The sequence below is a fragment of the Bombus vosnesenskii genome, unplaced genomic scaffold (genome assembly GCF_011952255.1).
Source record: "Bombus vosnesenskii isolate JDL3184/JDL3185 unplaced genomic scaffold, Bvos_JDL3184-5_v1.1 scf7180000013410, whole genome shotgun sequence".
Lineage (NCBI taxonomy): Eukaryota > Metazoa > Arthropoda > Insecta > Hymenoptera > Apidae > Bombus > Bombus vosnesenskii.
The window spans coordinates 109514-129124 of NW_022883032.1; the positions used below are offsets into that span (position 1 = coordinate 109514).

General features: G+C 36.0%; 1 long non-coding RNA gene across 1 annotated transcript in view; it reads right to left on the reverse strand.

The window, feature by feature from the left end:
- Positions 1-571: 571 nt before the first annotated feature.
- LOC117237926 overlaps positions 572-19611 on the reverse strand; it is a 56735-nt gene continuing 37695 nt past the window's right edge. Inside the window, exon 3 of the long non-coding RNA XR_004494082.1 lies at positions 572-788. This is a non-coding gene — a long non-coding RNA (uncharacterized LOC117237926). The remainder of the gene's footprint in view (positions 789-19611) is intronic.

Here is a 19611-nt window from a genome sequence, read left to right on the forward strand (position 1 = left end):
TCGTTATTGACGGACAAATTTTTTATATAAAAGTTTCTTATTCTTTCTGCGGAATTTTGACGCATTTTTCTGTACATTTGTGTTTGTTTAAAAATCGTGAAGCATTTCTATATTTTCTCAATATCCTTAATGTTCCTAGGAATTTTAGAATAGGAAAAAGATTGCATCGTGAATGATTGGAGGGTGATGATTAAGATTATTTTAGAAGTAAAACAAACTAACAATTTTCTTGACATTTACCTGAACAAATGAAATTTTATATCACAAAAATGATCGTTCTATTATCAGAAAGTTTCATTACTAGAAAATTTTTATCTTCCTATTAATTAATATCTATTAGGTCGTCCGAAAAGTTTCTTTTGTTTTATAAGGAAATAATGGATGCATAACATTTTCCGTTTTATATTATTTTATCGAATTACGTATGATCCATTTTGTTCTACCAAGATAAAGATTACAACGTTCGACTGATTAGGTTTCATGTTTGTATAAAGATGCGTTGTTGTAAAAGAGATGTCTATAAAAGAAAGACACTTTCCGGACAACCTAATATATGGAAGATACTGTACTTAGTGTACTCTATCTACTGTATTTTCGTGAGCCTCTGTATAGAATAAATAGTATTGTGTCTGCAGGTGCGTACAACTGGAAGAGAATGCAACTATCAACTCGTACGTTGACTTGTGTAACGTCGATTGTGATCTGGTTCCTTGCGTGTTGTCGACTGATTATTTAACGACTTAACGGGTTAACAGCGAGCCAGAAACGGGGCTCGATTCGCCTTCTGCCTCGTAAGTGACATATTAATTCGTGGGTCAATTGAAATATGATGGATCGATGCGATTACGGTCCCGTTAGGATAAACGGGAAAAAATTAATTGATCCTTTGGTTGATCATCGGAGTAATTGTATCGGAACCTCTTTTTCCTTTCGCGACAGTTTTGCAAGTTGCATGTACTTTGTTTTTTTAGTAACTCCGAAGCCTTGAATTGTGCGCATACAATTTAAATCGACTGGTAGAAGTTGTGATACGATAAATTGCAAGTTACATTAATACCTACCGTATTTGTTGGTTCGTATAAGAGGCGTGTTGTTTATACTTTAGTGTACCTCGAAAATACGTAAACGATTTCTTCCTAATAACAACTATATTTAATATCTATATATTTCATTATGCAACATATCTTTAACAAAAAATAGGTTGCTCTCTTTGTTTCTTAAATTCGATTCGGTCCTCTTCTCTGTGTGTTCTAATAACATCTGCTGCAATTAGTAATAATAATTGCGTAATTTTTATTTACGTTAACTTTTATTACATCACTTTTATATCATATATCGGTGTTAATTTCTTCCGACGTTAAGTATGCAAAATAAATTTACTTCGCTGATGGAATTGTTTTTAAAAATTACTATATCGTAGAGCATAAACAACTGTCCAAATATTAATGCGACGTGGAAATGAAAGTTTTATGACAATTCTTTGATAAAAATCTATTGTATAATTAAATGTTATTATCAAGAAGAGATTGTTTATTCATAATAAATGGTTCATATTTTCGCAGAGTAGCAACACCATATTTAAATCATCCCTTCTTATTTAAATTATCTTCCCTAGCAACAACTACAGAGATAATATCCTGTTCGAATATTATTGCGAGTAACTGTATTTCACAATTATTCTGATAACCGCTAAAGTAGTTATTTTGAAATGTCTAGAATTCGCACGATCGGTCGATAATCCTGCTTGAACAGTCATCAGTCGACGACGAGAATCGAAGTGACGGAACGATAACTAGCAGCGTGGTTCCTCGAAATCAGGGTACCGTGAATGGTTTCAGTTCCTAGCAAACATCTGCGATGCCGATTAGTATGAACATCGGAATCAGCAGGTCTCAAGTGTAATTGGCTTGTTGAGTTTCGCATATACATGTCAAAATAGACGAAACGTGTCAAAATTCTAGTTAATGACAAACCACACGGTGAGCTCGAAAGCGCGTCGTTGCGATAAATAATTTATTTAAGGATGTATTTCTGTTCGGAGGCCGCATACGCTAAGATATTAAAATAATAGTACACGTAGATTATGAAAGAAAAAGTAGTTTATTTCTGGCCAGATTTTACATTTATTGATTTACACCGATACTTTACCGATGGTATGAATCATGAGTAGATTTGAATATATAAAGCAATAAATGTTAGGCAGGCACATTACCGCAGGTAATAATTATTCGAACGACTTCCAAAGTCGAACATTTGCTTGAATAATTTAGATTTAAGGCACAATAATGCAATGGAAGCTGTGTTTATTATTCCACTAAACGATCATACTTGTGACTTAACAATAGCAACAAATTTCATTTCTGGAGTAGAAGTGAAGTAAAGCATTCAAAACAAAATGTACAACGTTTAAATGACTATGAGCTATGGATACTATACAATACTATTCATTTCGCCTGTTTGATACGTGTCCCTAAGTATGACAACAATATGACGAAAATAAATAAATATATGTAATCATATCCCTGTCGCGATAAAAGTAAACATTAATGTATACGTGCATGAATAAATAGATGTTTGTAGTCGTGTTTAAATTGCCAAGGTAAAACATCTGGTACCAGTCATCTCGAATGGGTTAGCAATTTTAGTGTTAGAGATTAATAAAGAATTCTTTTCTCCTTTTTTCAATTTCATTTCCAATTTCCAATTTTCATATTTCAAATAACCTTTTGCCCCGAATGTTCATCTTAAAAATGGCGCTTCCGCGCATGGAAATACCCTGCTTTAATAATGATATTTAGTCGATAAATATAATATTGCTCACATAATTCTCGCGTGGACTATGCCACGCGTATATCTATCACAACCACGATGCATCTCACGGATGACTGATTATTCGTCCTGACTTCTAGCTACCCATTAGCAACGCGTTTCACGCCTTTCGCATGGAAAAAACGACAGCCAGGCAACGCGATTCTGTAGTTAAGGTATCTCTTAATGACTACCGCTAATTGTCCAATGGACGACGCCCATAAACGCTATTTAATGGGAATTCGTTGCAGATATCCGCGACACTGATTAGTAGGTTTGATTTATCGTTGCTTCAAAGCGAAGGTGCGCTGCGATTACAGGTAAATCGTTGTGCAATCGCGGCGGCGGACTTATTCGCTGATAATTTATCGCGTGAAATATGATGTCGTGTTATATCAATGATATTTCGAGGAGATTTGTCGAAGGTAATTTGTGTTATTTGTTTTATAAGAAAAGATTGGAATATTCTTATTGGTTTTTTTGTAAAAGTTGGAATATTGTAATTGATTGAGTAAAAATGAAAACCAGAGAAGAGTAACTTTAAAATTCAATAAAATTAGAAATTTGTATAGGAGTACGTCATTTAAAAATTCTATAATCTGCTAACTAATACTGTATTATTTTGGTTTGAAGTTAAATATGTATGTAGGTATTTTTGCTAGTCTCTCGAATATTTCGAAAATATTGGTGTTGTCATCCCCCGTGGAATAATAATAAGACATCTTTTATTTATTTATGTATTTGTTTAAGATCATATCTACCTTGCCGTTATTAGTGTTAGTACCACAATGACCATATACATAATACACAATATGTATTAGATAATAGACATTACACTTACCTTAATACATAATAACTTAACAATATATAATACATACATTATGCATAATAACTTAACAATACTTATAACAATACAGCAACGTATTATGAGAAAACCCGATTTTTACGTAGTTTTTGATTATTAAGAGCTAAATGAATCTCACGTGGGGAATAAAATTTGTATAACACGTAATAATTAAGGATCAAAGGCGGGAATGAATGGATAGCCAATCATACCTTTGCTTTTTTACAGAACAGCCATATTTTATACAAGACCAGTGAAAAATTAAATTTAGTAATATAAATTACTAATTTCTGTATAAGCATTACTTTTCAACATGTTTGTTTCTTTTTCAGTATCACCGCAGAACCCACAGATACCCAAATGTCTGTTCACGAATCGCGGAACATTGTACAATCTTGGCAAAAACGTCCCATTTGAAGCAACATCGAGATTCGTTCCACTGGTTCACGCGTTCACGATCGAACGACTCGTAAACGTCTCAAATCGTCGATTTCACATTTGAGGAAGCATGAAGTTTCTTCGGTTGTCGGCGAAGGCGGAGGACGATGGCGGGTAACGGAGGAGTAAGAAATGAAATAGCGGAGAAAGAAAGGGGTCGTTCGCGGTTTTACGATCGAACGAGCTCGACTCCAGAAAATCTCTGATATAGAACTGTTTGCGAATGATGGGTAGAGCAAGAGTACCAAACCGCAATCTCCGGTTCCCACCGGTGGAGCCGGCGTTATTAATTACGAAATATTTAGCGTTAAATTTTGTGGAACGACCGCGGTGCCTTCTTTTTAACTCGTTGTCGTGACCTTAAGAATTTCAGGGTGAAATCAGTGACCACAAACGCTCGCTACAGACACGATTCTTCAGTGTTCTTTCTTTTTCAAGGTTTTTTCAACGATAGAGCTACGTAGTGCAATATGTACGTACATATGTATAAAGTATCAAATTATTGGGAAAATTCGTAGAAATTCAAGACAAATTTTAAGCTCTATTAAATTGTTTTTCGAGAAAGTTTGTATTTTTTCGGCAATGAATACCTTCAAGTAAATTTCCCTTGAATTTCTTCAAATCCTTAAAATATTCAATTTAATATTATATTAAATTCTTTTTTTAGGAACTTTTTACTCCCTTTAGCAATGAATATCAAGTAGATTTTGTTTGAATTTCTTCAAATCGTTAAGGTGTCTATTAGATTTCTCATAATTAAAAGAATTTTATGAAAATAAGCGATAGTGTGACTATGTTGCATCCAATGAATAGAGCTAACCCCAATCCAGTCGTGTCTTTTTCTTTCTTCTCGGAAGGCACTTGATGACGATTAGCGTGGGTGTTGCATGAAGTTATATTAATGACCACTAAAACGTGATAACCACGTGTATGCACACGTGACTCACGATATCGAGTTCATACTCGCATCAATTACAGTGTTCGAGACTTAGGGCTATGTTCTCGATTCTATAACAGCGATAAGAACGTATCATAGAGCCTGGACTACCTCTAATGAGAATTCGTTTCGAATTGCTTCGTTTCGTTTGTGAGTTTCCACAAAAACCGGGTACCCCCTTCCATTAAAAGTTGCAAACGATCCCGGTTTAATGAGATACCGAGACGTTAATAGCTGCTTTAATTGGGTTGTTAATTTTTGGAGATGAATTCATAGGGGAAAAATGCAAAAGGCTAATAGCGCCGAGTAGGAGGAGCCCCATGGATTAAATGGGCTATTTTCGGACCCTTTGGTCTTAACCTGCAGAGGAAAAAAGGAGAGAGAGAGAGAGAGGAAGAGAGACGTGGACCACTTTTTTTATCCAACCGAGCGATCGAATATCCCGCTGCGTCTGAACTAGGAAACCTCCTTTCTTTTCTTTCGTAGATCCTTAGGCTTCATTTTTGATTATTCGATATTTTAATGAGGTTGATAATGTTCCATAATGGTGATAGATTTTTTATCCTGGATTAGGAAATCTCCCTTCTCATTGTTTCGTATCAATATCTTCCTTATTATTCTCACTCCATTTTCGATTATTGGGAATTTTAATAAGTTCGATAATGTTCCTATAACGGTGATGAATTTTTTATCCCGATCTGGGAAACCTGCCTTTTCTCTTTTCGTAACTATATCCTCTTTATTTTTCATTTTCTGTTATTCAGTTATTTTAATAAATTGATAATATTCTGTAATTGTGATGAATTTTTTATTTTGAATAAATGAAAAATTCTTGTAGTATCTTAATGCGTAATGCGTAAAGGCTGGGAACTTTAAGAGACTCGAAGAGTGGAGACTTGATGCTTGACACACTCGTAATCGTCTCAAAACCAAATTTTTCTTCCCACATTTAAGACTCTCGTCATTTTTAACTACTATTAACGCCGCACCACATCCTTTTCAATCATTCCCACAAATTCACATAATATCGATCACTTTATCTATCTTACACGCGTGACAGATGCAATGATGGAGGGTCAATTTCGGCTCTAATCGCGCGGCAACGCCTCCCTCTTTACACAATTCTTCAAAAGCGTTTCTAGAAACGAGGAACCTGGTCATCCATTCATCATGGACCGCCCGTTTTCGGGCACCTCCATTGTCTTAGATTCTCGTAGTTTCCATTGTCTCGGCGTTCCGGTTACGCACGATCGGCTTTGGTTAAGATCGGCCTCGTTAAATAGCGTTTCAGCGCCGATTACCCGAGTCTTGTAACTTCTGTTCCGCCACCCCGACGAATCGTAAAAGGAGAAAGGGAAAAAAAGAAGCGTTAGTTTCACAGACGAAAGCGACCGACACACGGCTGCTTTTTCTCTCTATTGTCTTATTTTCACGCTTGATTACGCGGCCCACCTCGACTTACGAACGTTCTTTGTTTCGCGCGGATCGTGGAACAATGAGGCTTAATTAGAAAACGTCTTGACTCGTGAGATTTCTCGACCAACGGAGATCGGGATACGTGGCCGTTAATTGGGACAAGGTTCTTGGAAGTGTGATATTTCGCCAGATTTTCGTCCTGTGGTCTGTAGGTACTGTGGGTGGTATGGTATCAAGTGCATGGATTGCTAATCGTAAGTAGACTGCGGATGTTTATGCACTTTTGAGAGATTTAAGGGTGCGAAGATTTGACATCGTTCAACTCCAAATTAGTAGAAGCGACTGTCATTTATTTTACTAAAACATACGCAAGATATTAAATATCAAAGTCGAGAATCAAATATGTTAACATCAGACTTTCTTTTCTCTTACATAACTACTTTATTTTTGTTTATCTTTTTTTTGTTTTTCTCTTTTTTTCTATCCTCGTGACCTCCAATCTAATTATAGATAGAGCAACCGCTAATGCTACTCACCTGATAATTGTGCTTCGATCTCGTTTATTATTAATCATAGCAATGGGTTTTCACCTGTTATCTTAATAATTGATCATAAATTAAATTGATACTTCGAGCTCCTTTTTCAAACGACTACAATTTGAAAAATTACTATGTCCAGATTTTTATCGTCGCACAAACTTTTAAATGAATTTAGAACAGAATTATTTCTAGGAAATTGTCTCTTTAACCTCTCATATAGATACATCACCTCTTCTCCGTCTCTTCAACGATTTAATTCTCGTCACACATAACAATTCAATCAAAAGTGAATTAAATCCCGTCCGAGATAAAAACGAGAGCTCTCTGAAGGAGCTTAGCACACAGAGAAAGCGACGCGCCAGTGCGAATAAAGAAGCCTGCAGGCCATCGGAACCGAAGCTGGACGCATCGATCATTCCTTTCGCATCGAAGGAAAGAAAAAACAGCCTAGAGAGAACAGGCGAATAATTAAATTTCGTCGAGAAGTTTGGGCGAGAAGGGGATGATGGAGGGGGAGGGATAAATTTATGCGACCTCCCCCAGGACGTGCCACCCTCATTAACGATATTCATTGGCGGTTCCGTGCCGATAATTCAGCCATTCATCAAGCCGATCTAACGACCCGTTCGGTTCTTGCGCCAGGCGAAATCGATTAAAGTGATCGACTGCGGGCGTCTCCTCTGTATAGAAAATGAAAGAGAAGAGAGATCCGCAGGGGTGACCGCGTTCGATTTCGTGAGCGTGCGCCTACCAACTAATTCTCGAGACAATGCATCACCATGTTCGGACAGAACACCTCATCAGAGAGCTTCGTGTTAATGAGCGCCATGGAGAAATATAATCTTACTTTTTTTGTCGGATCGCGAGCGACTCCTCGAGAACGGATTTTTAAGTTCCGCTTTATCGAACCTGTCCAAGGGATGCAGGAGAAAGATTCTTTTTCTTTTGGAATTTGTTCCTTCCTTTTCCATTTTTTCCAAATGTTCGTTCAAGATTTCGAAAAGAGCGAGAGAAACGATTGATTTATATTTTAGTATTTTTGTCCTATTAGGATATGATTGGGATAGTCATTCCGTTAGTTCGGTATCGATAAAAACCGATGTGACGTTTTTCTCGTGAAAATATCCACGTATTGGTTAAGAGTTTGAAAAAATAACTAAGAGGGTACGAAAAGTGTGATAGAACTGTTCGAAAGAAATACAGTGGCTACAAAAAGTATGTGCATGTGCCATTATTTTTCAATGATGTATTCTTTCATCGTCTTCTATATTTCACTACGAAAGTACTATTAATGATACGAAATTTAATAGATTTACCTGGGTCTAGTTGGTATTAAATGAAATAATAAATACAATGGCGTGCAAATAATTTTTGCGGCCACTGTATTTTGAGTTCACATGGTTAAGTCTCCTTTTTAATTTTTTCGGAAAGATATGCTTTCGGAGATGCACATAAGACTATCCACTGTTCGATCGAGATCAACTAGTTGATACTTGATCGTCACGCTATGTACGTCGTATATTCTATTCTTCCATGTTCTCTAACATTTTATATTATAAATACACTTTTATATTCGAATAGTGGATGTGTATGAATAAAACCAAGCTATAAAAAGAAACAACTCAGCAAGAATTTCAAAACGTAAGACAATACACAATTATTTATTATAGCGTTGTAAGTACATGGTTGAATGTGTTCAACCTTCATGCATGGATTTAGATGCAAGTGACCAAAGAAATCCTTGAAATTTCCATTTACAACCATAATGTTCGCATCTAAAAAGTCTTGTTATTTTAACCACTGTAATAAGTCCACTATTAAAGTTGATCCACTCAAAAAGTTGATGGATCCAAAAAATTCCATCAACTGTTGGTATCACCAAAATGCCAAACAGCATCGTCCGAAAAACTTGATGCACAACCGCTTCCCTATCAACATTTACGGTTCAAAGCTTAGCTTAACGACCGTCCAAAAGAACGAGCTCCCTTTTCTCTCTCCCCAGGGGCAGATAAGGATGTTGGTCAAGGCACCAGGCGATCGATCAAACCGACGCGACAGGACGCGCGGAGATTATACTCGTTAGATTCGTCAGTTTCGGTGGCATTTTTCTCGCCGGTTTCACGAAGAATCGACGGTTCGTCTCTATCGACCCTATACATCCGGTTTTCGAACAGGCAGGTGAATCGCAGTTAGTGGTGGTTGCACACGTTCTTCAAAAAGAAAAGGGGGTTTATGGTGCTCAGCACGGGTTTTCGAGTTGCACGAGTGGCCAGAGCTATCTCAACGGGGGGGCGGCTGGCACCCCGTCGCGTTGGTCCCTTCCTAAATCGCTTTGATTATACCCCGAGATCCTCTGTTTTAAAAGTCTCGGATAATTAGCAGCCTCTGGCCGGGCCTGGCTATTTAATTGCTCTATTTAATTTGACCGTTGATCCTGGGGCAACGATTGGCGCCTCTATCCTAACTATACACCTTATAAAAGCAACCTTGGCTCGCTGTAATTTAATTAAGGCCCGGATGCAAATGAATATTATAATTGGACGATATTTTACGAGCGATAGCCCACCCGGTCCGTAATTATCGAACGGGACTCGATCTTCGTTTCGCGCGATACCCGTTTCCTTCGACCCGTTGGTCGATTTCTCCCCACGATTTGTAATAATATTTGGCCGCGCGCTCATGATTAATGCGATATGTACCGCAGCTTGAAATTAATGCCAGCGTCGCGAGGAACGTCGATGATCGCGGCGACGGTAACGAATTGAAATTCGTCACGCGAAGTCCCGTGACTTCTCGCAGCGGGGTGGTCGAAAGGGGAACACTGTGAGCTCTCCACGCGCCTTCAGGAGTCCTGTGCAAGAATTTATATCCCAAACGCGACGACCCGAGAGACACACCCTCGAATTTCCATTTCTAGGACCACGAGCCTCGTTTTCGTAAAGCTGCAGGATGTTCGTTCTTAGCTTGTCCCAGAGAAAAATTGAACCGACCACAGGATTGATCATGAATTTTGTTTCGTGAATTGAAAAAATGAATTTGTGGGGCCAGCGTGTACCTTCTTTTTGACAAATGACGAAGAGCTCGATCATTTTTCTCGGAGCCCGAAGGTATCGGTATTTTGACGTAGATGTGAGGTGGATTTGGAGAATCTCGAGGGAGGACTTATCCGTTGCATAAGTAATTAAGTAGGATTTGATTATTCCTTCGAATTAGATGTTATTCTGTAAACTTTCGTGTTTCGTGTTCGATCGAAGTTGAATATTTCTTGCAATAGTATGTAGGAATTTTGTTTTTCATTTTTAGAGACTGACAACGCTCCTGACAGAAGATAAAGAAAAATAATTCAAATAACTTACAGGATTATGAAGAACGTGTTTCTTATTTCGAGGCAAAACTGTATATGATCACAATTATACAATCTCCAATTATATCATTCTGCGAACATATTTGCAATCTTGTAAAAATACCTGTGAATATCATAAGCTTCTAAATTTTAATTGAAAAATATCTTATTCTTATTTAATTTTATGTAAGTATTCCTCTGAATTTCTTTCGGACTACCATCGGTGTTTAAAGAAAAGATTCCGCTGTCACGTAAAATGGAATGTTGTTGAATTCTAACATAGGCCCATACATCCTTCCTCGTTATGCGATTCTAACGTAGCGGTTGTGTGCCTAAAAAGGCGTGCCTAAACAATGAAGTTTATGGGCTAAGGCCTGCGGGAGCGGTCATTAAAACAATCGACAGTCGCGCTTACAAGGGATGCAAATGTTGGCGCGAGCACAATGGCGTTTCGGGAGAGGCTGTGGCAGTAAATACCAGTATAATTGCCAGTCTCAAAAGTTAAGGCAGTTTTAAGAGGCCCCGCGGCCCTGTTTTCGCGTTCCCTTATATGCGTGCTGCAACGCAGACACGTGTGCAGCCTTAGAATTTTTGAACGAAGGCGCAGTCGGAGTCCTTTCATTTTGTTACAACTAAAACATTTATAGTGCTATACCTTCTCTTTTAATACTAATATCATCGTTAAGAGTGCGATTAATAGATCTTTTAGAAAATAAATTAATACTTGTTATTAGTCTTTCTATGGATTCCTCTGCTTCTTGAAGTTTCTACACGTTTTAGATCTTTTAAATGTTTCAGGATTTCTAAAGATCGTCGGATTTTTCAAAATTGTTTCACATTTTTTAAGTTTCTTAAATTATTTAGAATTTTAGATTTTTTAGATTGTTGGGTTCCTTAGATTTTTTTTAGATCTTAGTTGTTTCAGATTTTACTAGATTATTTTTTATAAACTCATTTTTTGATTGTTTCTCAATGTTTTCAAGATGTTCCAAGAAGAACTATTTTTTCAAGCTTTATTTTAAGTTTCTAAGAGTTGTACGTATTTAACGAGATCGTTGTTTTTCTCAATATAGCGTCTTATCATAGCTATGCTTCTTTAAAAATCAATTTGCCGCCAATAATTTGCCAAAACCAATATATCAAATTATACCAGCGGATCTTACCAAGCTAAGAAAGTCACCTCCCTTAAGAATATTTATTTCTTTTCTCATTCTTGTCTGGCTGAAACGTACCGATCGCTATGGTAAGTTTGCATTTGTAAGAAAACGATGACGGCATGTGTTGCACGGAGTCGTGCCGACGATGGGTTGGTAGAGAAACGAGAAAAAAAGTGCAGTCACGAATCCAAAGCAAATTATGCGACGCTCATGCGCAACGCCACGCCCGCCAAATGGCCAATTCGTGTTTGCAGATTGCCTCTATCTCGGCACCCTGTCGTGGTCCAAGATTGCAGTTTCCTCTTTCCTTTAAAACGGCCGAACAGAAACGAGAGCGGGTCGCCATTGTGACGCGTGCACGCTCGATAAGCATTCCACTTGCAAAAATTATACCGAATTTCGATGAATTCATTGCTTTTATATCGTTTTTATAAATATCGTTTGTCAGAGAAAACAGTGCAGCACTTTTAGCTCGATCGATAATTAACACGCGATTCTTTTCAAATATCGAAGAGTCACGTCTGTTCGAATAATAAATGAATATTCGATGAGATACTTTCATATTTTAAATCAGATAACTAAAAATCGCTGTCACGAATGTATTATTACTTTATTCTTAATTTAATTGAGAAGCTTTTAGAATTTTAGCATTTTATTTTAGCTGTATTCAAGTCCCATGTCGAATTTTTTGTTCTTTGATAGGTTTGAAAAGATATTTATGGTTTATTATACCTTTCTTGTTTTCAGTGAAGAGATAATGTTTCTAAAGATAGATTCTTCAATGTTGAATTTCTTAGAGAAGATCATCCGATTGTAAGAAAAGACGAAGGTTTACGAGGATCTATCATCGATGCATGCGAAAGCAAGTGCATCGAGCACGTTTTAAGTCGTCAATCATTTAGTGCTCATTAAAGTGAATTATCTTACGACACAAGACTCGATATTTTCTATAGTTTATGGATTTCAACATCGTACCATCTCAAAACTTCGGATCCATTATTCTCTAGAAATATCTATTCTCCAAAAATAACCGTTATAATGCGTAAAATGGGATCAAGACAATATAATAGAGAAATCAAGATTTTTAGTCTCTTTCTATCATAACAAACCGAAGAACAATTCAGAACAAACAATCTTGAAAATAATCATTATTTTATCGGTATATAAGAATAGTTTTACAAAATAATTTAAATACGCTATATGAACATTGTTTCTTTTACGTATGCCGGACTTAAAAGAAGGGTATTACGATAGAGGGTGATTTTTCTGAATGTTGAACTCCAAACTCTCGTTTGAAAAAGTTTTCGACAAGTTTGATTTAGTAATCGCTTGCGAGACGTAGAAATCTATTATAAAATAAAGTGAATTAGTATGTATGTGTATATATATGAAGTACCTGCGATTGTTTACATATTTCGCGGCGTTAATTATTCAGGAACGCGGAGCATTCGTCCGTGAGACGTCCGTATGGTTGCTCCACGAATCATAACACGCAATAAATTTTAGCGTCGTTTCGTTCGTATTTGCCACTTTTTCACGTTTGTTGCGTCCAGTGACCGTCATATTGGACTGGCGAGTGTAAATTTTCGAACATGCTAATGCTCGTGACTTCTACTGTCTTTTCTCTCACAAATCAGTCGTTTTTTTTTTCTTTTTCTATCGTAAAATTTGTACTATAAGATACGTTTACACGTTATTTTTTGATGGTTCGGTTTCTCGACGGGAGACCACGTATCGAGAGTTTCATCGGGATGGACGCGATCGTATTCGAAGAAGACATGGCGCCGATTTAACGTCAGTTAAGATTAAGTCGAGTAGGTACCACTGAAGGTGCGCCGCATTAAGTATTCTCCGGTTGAAGTGGTTCGCCTTCTCCGCTGTGCCTCTGTAATCTGCATCGACGCGACGCGCGACGCCTCAATGTACAGCACGAGCCAAATGTGGAGCGAACGATGCAAGTAGGTACTTACATCCTCGATATTCCATTTCAGATTGTTCCGCGGTATTGATATCATTCGTGATTGTAACAATTCTTTATACTTCGTAGTTTTGTAACATGTGCTACAATTTTCTACAGAGCAAGCCTTTTTATTATTATTATTTTATTTAATTGGATGAACCAAACACTATAATAGCTATATTTGATAACTATTTATATACATAAATAAAATTACAAAGAATCCTTAATGGACTTTTTAAATTGGGAATAATCTTTACTATGGTATGATTTTAATGCTGGAATTATTAAATTTCTCAAGATTATGACTTACTTAATCCTTACATAATCCTTACTTTTACAATCATTAGAAATTATATTAATATTTACTTTACATTATATTAATATTTCACACGATTATACACAAGCTAGAAAAAATATTTGTACATATCCTTACTTTCTAAAAAAGCGTTTTTTTATCAGGTTTACGTTCCATTTTCATAATATGAAATTTTTATAATCGCATAATAGCATTACTAGATAATACAAAATTTAATGTACTTAGACCTAGTTAATTAGTATATAAGCGCTATGGTAAGTACAATGGTATACAAATATTTTTTGTGACAACTGTATGTATTGTCTTTATTATTTACTATTATCATACTACTTTAACTACAAATAGATATGTACATATATATTAATACTTGATAATTCTGATGTAAAGTGTATAAGTTTGTTAGGTTGCATTGAACAAAAATATCCTAATTGTTAGTAATTCTGTAATGCTACGGAATATGAAACACGATATAATTTCATATATTAAACAATTCACAAGAGCACGTGAGTACGAGAAAATACGAATAGGTATACGATGGCGGGTTTCCTGGAAATACTTCGCGACATAAACACGTCAAGATTTCTGAGAATCCAAGTAGCTTACAAATTTCTGCGCGGAATTTGTTAAATACGATCATCGTGCTAAAGTTGTTTCTGTATTCCATTTAGTACGCTCTCCTTTTTGAAATTTTTTATTCTATGCTTCGCCTCACGGGTGTGCCGATTCTAATGAATTCTAATTATTAAATTAAAATGGAATTCTTTTTTGCTTTGTTCATTTTTTTAATGTCTCATCGAGTTATTAACTATTAAAGACTAGAAATAGAATCTTATTTACGTATATTTATAACTTGTTAAAATTTCATTCCTATGTTTCATTCCTAAATTTCAAAACTATGACAATTATAATGGTAAAATTTGAAATCAAGCCGAAAATGTACACAGAAAGTACGAGGCACTAATTGCGAAAATACACATAGTGAAAAGTTAATGTACGGCATGAATAGTAGTTTTAAATGTACAATTAGCGCTAAAAGTTGTCTATTCAAATATCGTGGATTATTAACAAAGTGAAAATTGACTGTTCAAATATTTTAATGGTCCTTGCGAACTATATGCTTCCAATAAATATCCTGTAACTTTTACATACATTTTCAGATTCGTTTTAAACTTTATTAATATAGTCACGATAGCCGTCTCATAACAGCGCTAATGAGATATGAAATTGTTTTATGTAATACATATATATGCACTCCTTTCCACGACTCACCGGATATTTACCTACTTCCGACAAAGTGATTGTTAGAAACACATATAATCAGAGACGTCATATAAAACAGTTCTAGACAGTGATCCAAGTTCCATTTTAACTCTTTAAAAGATTGTCCAACATCAAAATGACTCAATTTTTCGAATATTTCAGTCCTCGTTCAAATTTGTTGTAATATATAATAATAATATTTACCATATGGTTGATTTGGTTGGTTTTTACGCTTATTTTGTATTTTATCGCCACCGAACGTAGTCGAAATCGCTCGCAACAGGCGCGAGCGAAGAAAGCGCCGATTAATCCACGGAGAAGCGATCTCCTTGTCATTTTGTCCATTCTGCCCTAGAAATTATACGACGGCGTTCTCGATGTTTCACGCTTGTCCTTTTTAATCGAACGCCGCCGAGTGGCCTTTGCTCGGCCACAATTTTTCTGAAAAGCAGCGACTTTCAGAGGCGTGGCGCCTCCAACCTGTCGCAAGATATTTCATTTACTGTCACGCGTCTGTGCGGGCCACGCGAAATCGCCTCCCTCGTTGATATATCACGGCTAGATCTCAACTCTTACACCACGGCTCGATACGCCACTTTATATGGCCACGCGCGAGGTAACGCGCGGATTCTTGAGTTCCTTATGGCCACAGTTCTGATTCCAATGGATACACGCAAAGTGGGTAGTGTGAATCGATAGATTTGTAGGTGTTCTACGTTGAAATTTCAATATTTTCTATAACCAGATTGGCGAGTGTGTAGTAAGTCTAGTTTTAGACAGTGGGTGTTTCCTATTTCAATGTATCGATTTAACACGGCTAAGTTCGTTAACATAATAAAAATAAGATAAATTTTGTGGATAAAAAGATGTGTAACAATGCAAAAAGCTTAGATAACTAGACTGCAGATTCTAGTTTTGTAATTTTTATGCGTGTATGTGTCTTTTTTAAGATTCAATAAAATATAACTTATCAAAAATTGGATATTTCATATGCCGTAACATAGCTCGCGACGAGAAAATATTTAAATCCCCGAAATTTTACACAGGTACTCGGAATATATTCCGAAATAAATACATTAACAGACTCTTAGCTAGAATAACAGGCAACAGAGAAATTTCCTTGGACTTCGTAATCTTTTTCGAACATTCTGTGTACCAAATTCTATCACAAACTATCACGCAAATATCATACTTCTTGGTATCATAATTTAGAATAAATTCCTACTAACAAAATTAGGGCTAACAATAAAAAAATATATAAATTAATAAGCAAAACGTTTATTCTCATGACGCGAATATCGGCACAAACCTTTTACACGCTATACAGCACGAGAACCACCATGACAACCCCTTAATTCAATGCAGAATCTCGCGAACACCTAGAACGACCAATAAATTTCCGATTATCAGGTTCTTTTCAAATCTCCCTTTCCTCATCCGTTCTCGGTATTCGCAGTCCTTCTCTCTCTCTCTCTCTCTCTCTCTCTCTCTCTCTCTCGACGAGTTGGAAGCAGCAAGAGTATGCGCGAACGACATGACAGGCACGCACGTGCTTTCAGTCAGGGAAGTCAGTCGTGGCGCGTTTGCTTTGAAAAGTGGGATATGCAAAGTATGCGTCAAGTACCATGGGATACTTCACGGTAAAAATTTCGCCGATTCGCTTTCTTCCTTTGTACAACGTTATGGCGTCCCAACGATAAATCGCTCTTATTTCTCGTTGTTTTTCTTTTGCTTTTATGGAAACGCGGACTCGCTTTTAGACACGCGAAAACGAAGCATCGCTACGTGAAAATATTCGCGGTCCAATGGCTAGGTATTTTTAAAAGCATTCCCGCGAGTTTATCACGGCATTGTTGCCCGGCATGCGAGAATGTAGTGGCTGATATATATTTACAGATTCGTAGCGTTTGCCAGCTCGAGTCACTTTGCGGTGCAGGTTCTGATCATATTAAGCTTCTTCTTCTTTCTTAGCGAATTACGAGTTTTCTGTCTCATTCGTTTCGTACACTTTTACAATGCTTTTCGAAAAACTATTATTTCTGATAGATTTTTCCAGATACATTCTCTAGTTATCATTAGGAAATTTAAAAGTGCAAAAATAGATAGAATGTGCATAATATGTAGAACTTAACGCCTCTTGTAACATTTAGTAGGTAGAACTGCTGACGTTCTATTTCTTTATGATCTTTATAAAAATATAAATCTGCATAAATCCACAGTCACATTATTGTGGCACTCTTCAAGTATCATATTGAATCGATAGAATAAACCAAGTGTCTTTTTTTGCTGATTTTAATAAAGAAGTAAATAAATCAAAATGTCTTCCCCTGTTAAATATTAAAATTTGCAATCCCGCATCATTGTTTAATCCTATACAATGTTAAATACGAGATCCCGCAGGGATTGCGGGACTACGTATCGCAACGACACGTGCCAAGGTCCATTTCTTTCGATATCCACAGGTTAGAAGACGAAGAATCGCGGATGTACATTTTTGTACGACGAATTTTATGAGTTAGGGCGAATGTCATGATTGTGGATTTTGGGATTCGCAGAATCGAGCGTGTAGCGTGTAACCGATGACCTGACATCATGACGCTTCGACATTATGGTGATCCTTGGTTTAAGCAAAAGAAGAAATTTTGTTACACGCTACTTGTAGCTATTTCTCTTATATACATATAGTCATATACATGTACATATATAAATATATTTTATATTTGTAAATCTATATGTATATTTCTTTTATCATTATTATGACGTTGACATAATACATGTTTCAATTAGAATTTGTTTTCTAAAAAAAAAGCTGTTATAGGTTGAATTTATATTTAGGTTGTGTTTTTGCGCAGTCGATTTTGATCTCTATGGTTCAAGATAATTATCTGAGTAAATACAATTTGTTTCCTTATTAAGTGTATATAGATCTAACAACCAAATCCTTAATCCGACACAAATGTCGCGGGATTAAAAATAACGCGAAATTGCAACTCCTATTCATATAGATAAATTTCAGCATTTTGAAGCTCTTGTCATATTTGTCTTTAATAACACGCGACTGAATTGTTGTAGGCGGCTGAAGAAAATTCTTTCGTTCTACTTTCATTTCAGTTTCTACGAGTCTGGAGATATTAGCTCTTTTTTATGTGTGGGAATTGGATTATTAGGTATATAGGACATAGGAGAATTTCTTCTGTTTGTTTCTCTGATTTTGAGGATATTAATTTCACGTTTTTACGTTAACACATGACGCGGAATTGTTATATATTCGCCCGAAGAAAACGTTTCTTTCAAACGTTTAAATAATTCTAGTCTTGATTCAATTCTCGTTTGGAACGTAATTGTTATTATATTCCAACATCTTGTTTATATTTCCTGTACATGATTATAACGAAAAGATTTGGTATTAATTCTAGATACCGAAAAATCGAATAAGATGTACAAATACATAAAACATCGATGTAGAATCGGGTTTCGAAACGTAAAAGGAAAAGTCTCTCGGTCTCTTTGATATTTCTAATCGATTATGTCCATCAAAAGAAGATTACCGTTTTAGGTTATGGTTATGGCACGATGAAGAACCTTGGCCTCCTCAAGAGGCACCGTGTGTTATCGGATGTAGTCCATTCTCTTGTACTTTCTTCAACGAAGGAAGTGGGGCCACTGGGTAGGTGAACCAGCAACCTTATCAGAGACTGGTTGCTGCCAATATTGATTATACCGCGTACAGGGGCCGAGCTCGAGGACGCAGATAGCCGCGACAAATTGCACACCTTCGCGTTCGCCGATAGTCAATCGCTGTTTATTACCATTTGGCGCCGGTGCCACTGGTTACATCATTCAGTCTTCTTTTTCCACGGTATAATCCAAGTTCCTACTTTTTAAAATAGCACTGCTTAGAAAATTCAGGGAAATATGAAACTCGAATAAATTTCTTTTTCAATGCAAATTTTATATATTAAGATGTTGGTTCTTCATTGATACTCTGAGAAATGAAAGTGGTAGATTATTTGAAGATATTTCTAGTTTTGTATATTGTTATGTAGTGTATGCGTACATATGAATAGCAGTATGTATATAGTTTTCATATATTCATGGATATATTTAAAAATATATCTGAATCCTGAATGTTTAATTGGCACATAATCCAGATTTTACTATCTTGAATTTATTCGTTTGAAGCGTTTAGGTTTTTATACTTATTTATTAATTTATTTTTAAACCGTTAATCATAACTTGTTGCAGAAAATTTAATTGCTTTTACATGGACAAATTTATTTGAAAAAGTATTGTAAACTAACTTCTTTTTAGATTCTTAGTTTTTATTTAACACTTTTTGATTCCAAACTTTTAATCACTAGTATATGTTTCCTTTTATCAATATTTGTTTATTCGGTGAAGGCAAAAGACAAAAGTATACATATATTCAAAAGCATCATACATATATCGATCATGTCTATAAATTGAAATATAGACAAAAGTAATAGTCTGTCTAACTTAATTTTTTAAATTTATTTCAGCATTTAATAATATCGTATACTTCTGCAATGAAATTGAGAAATTGATAAAAAACTTATCATTTTAGCTTTTGAG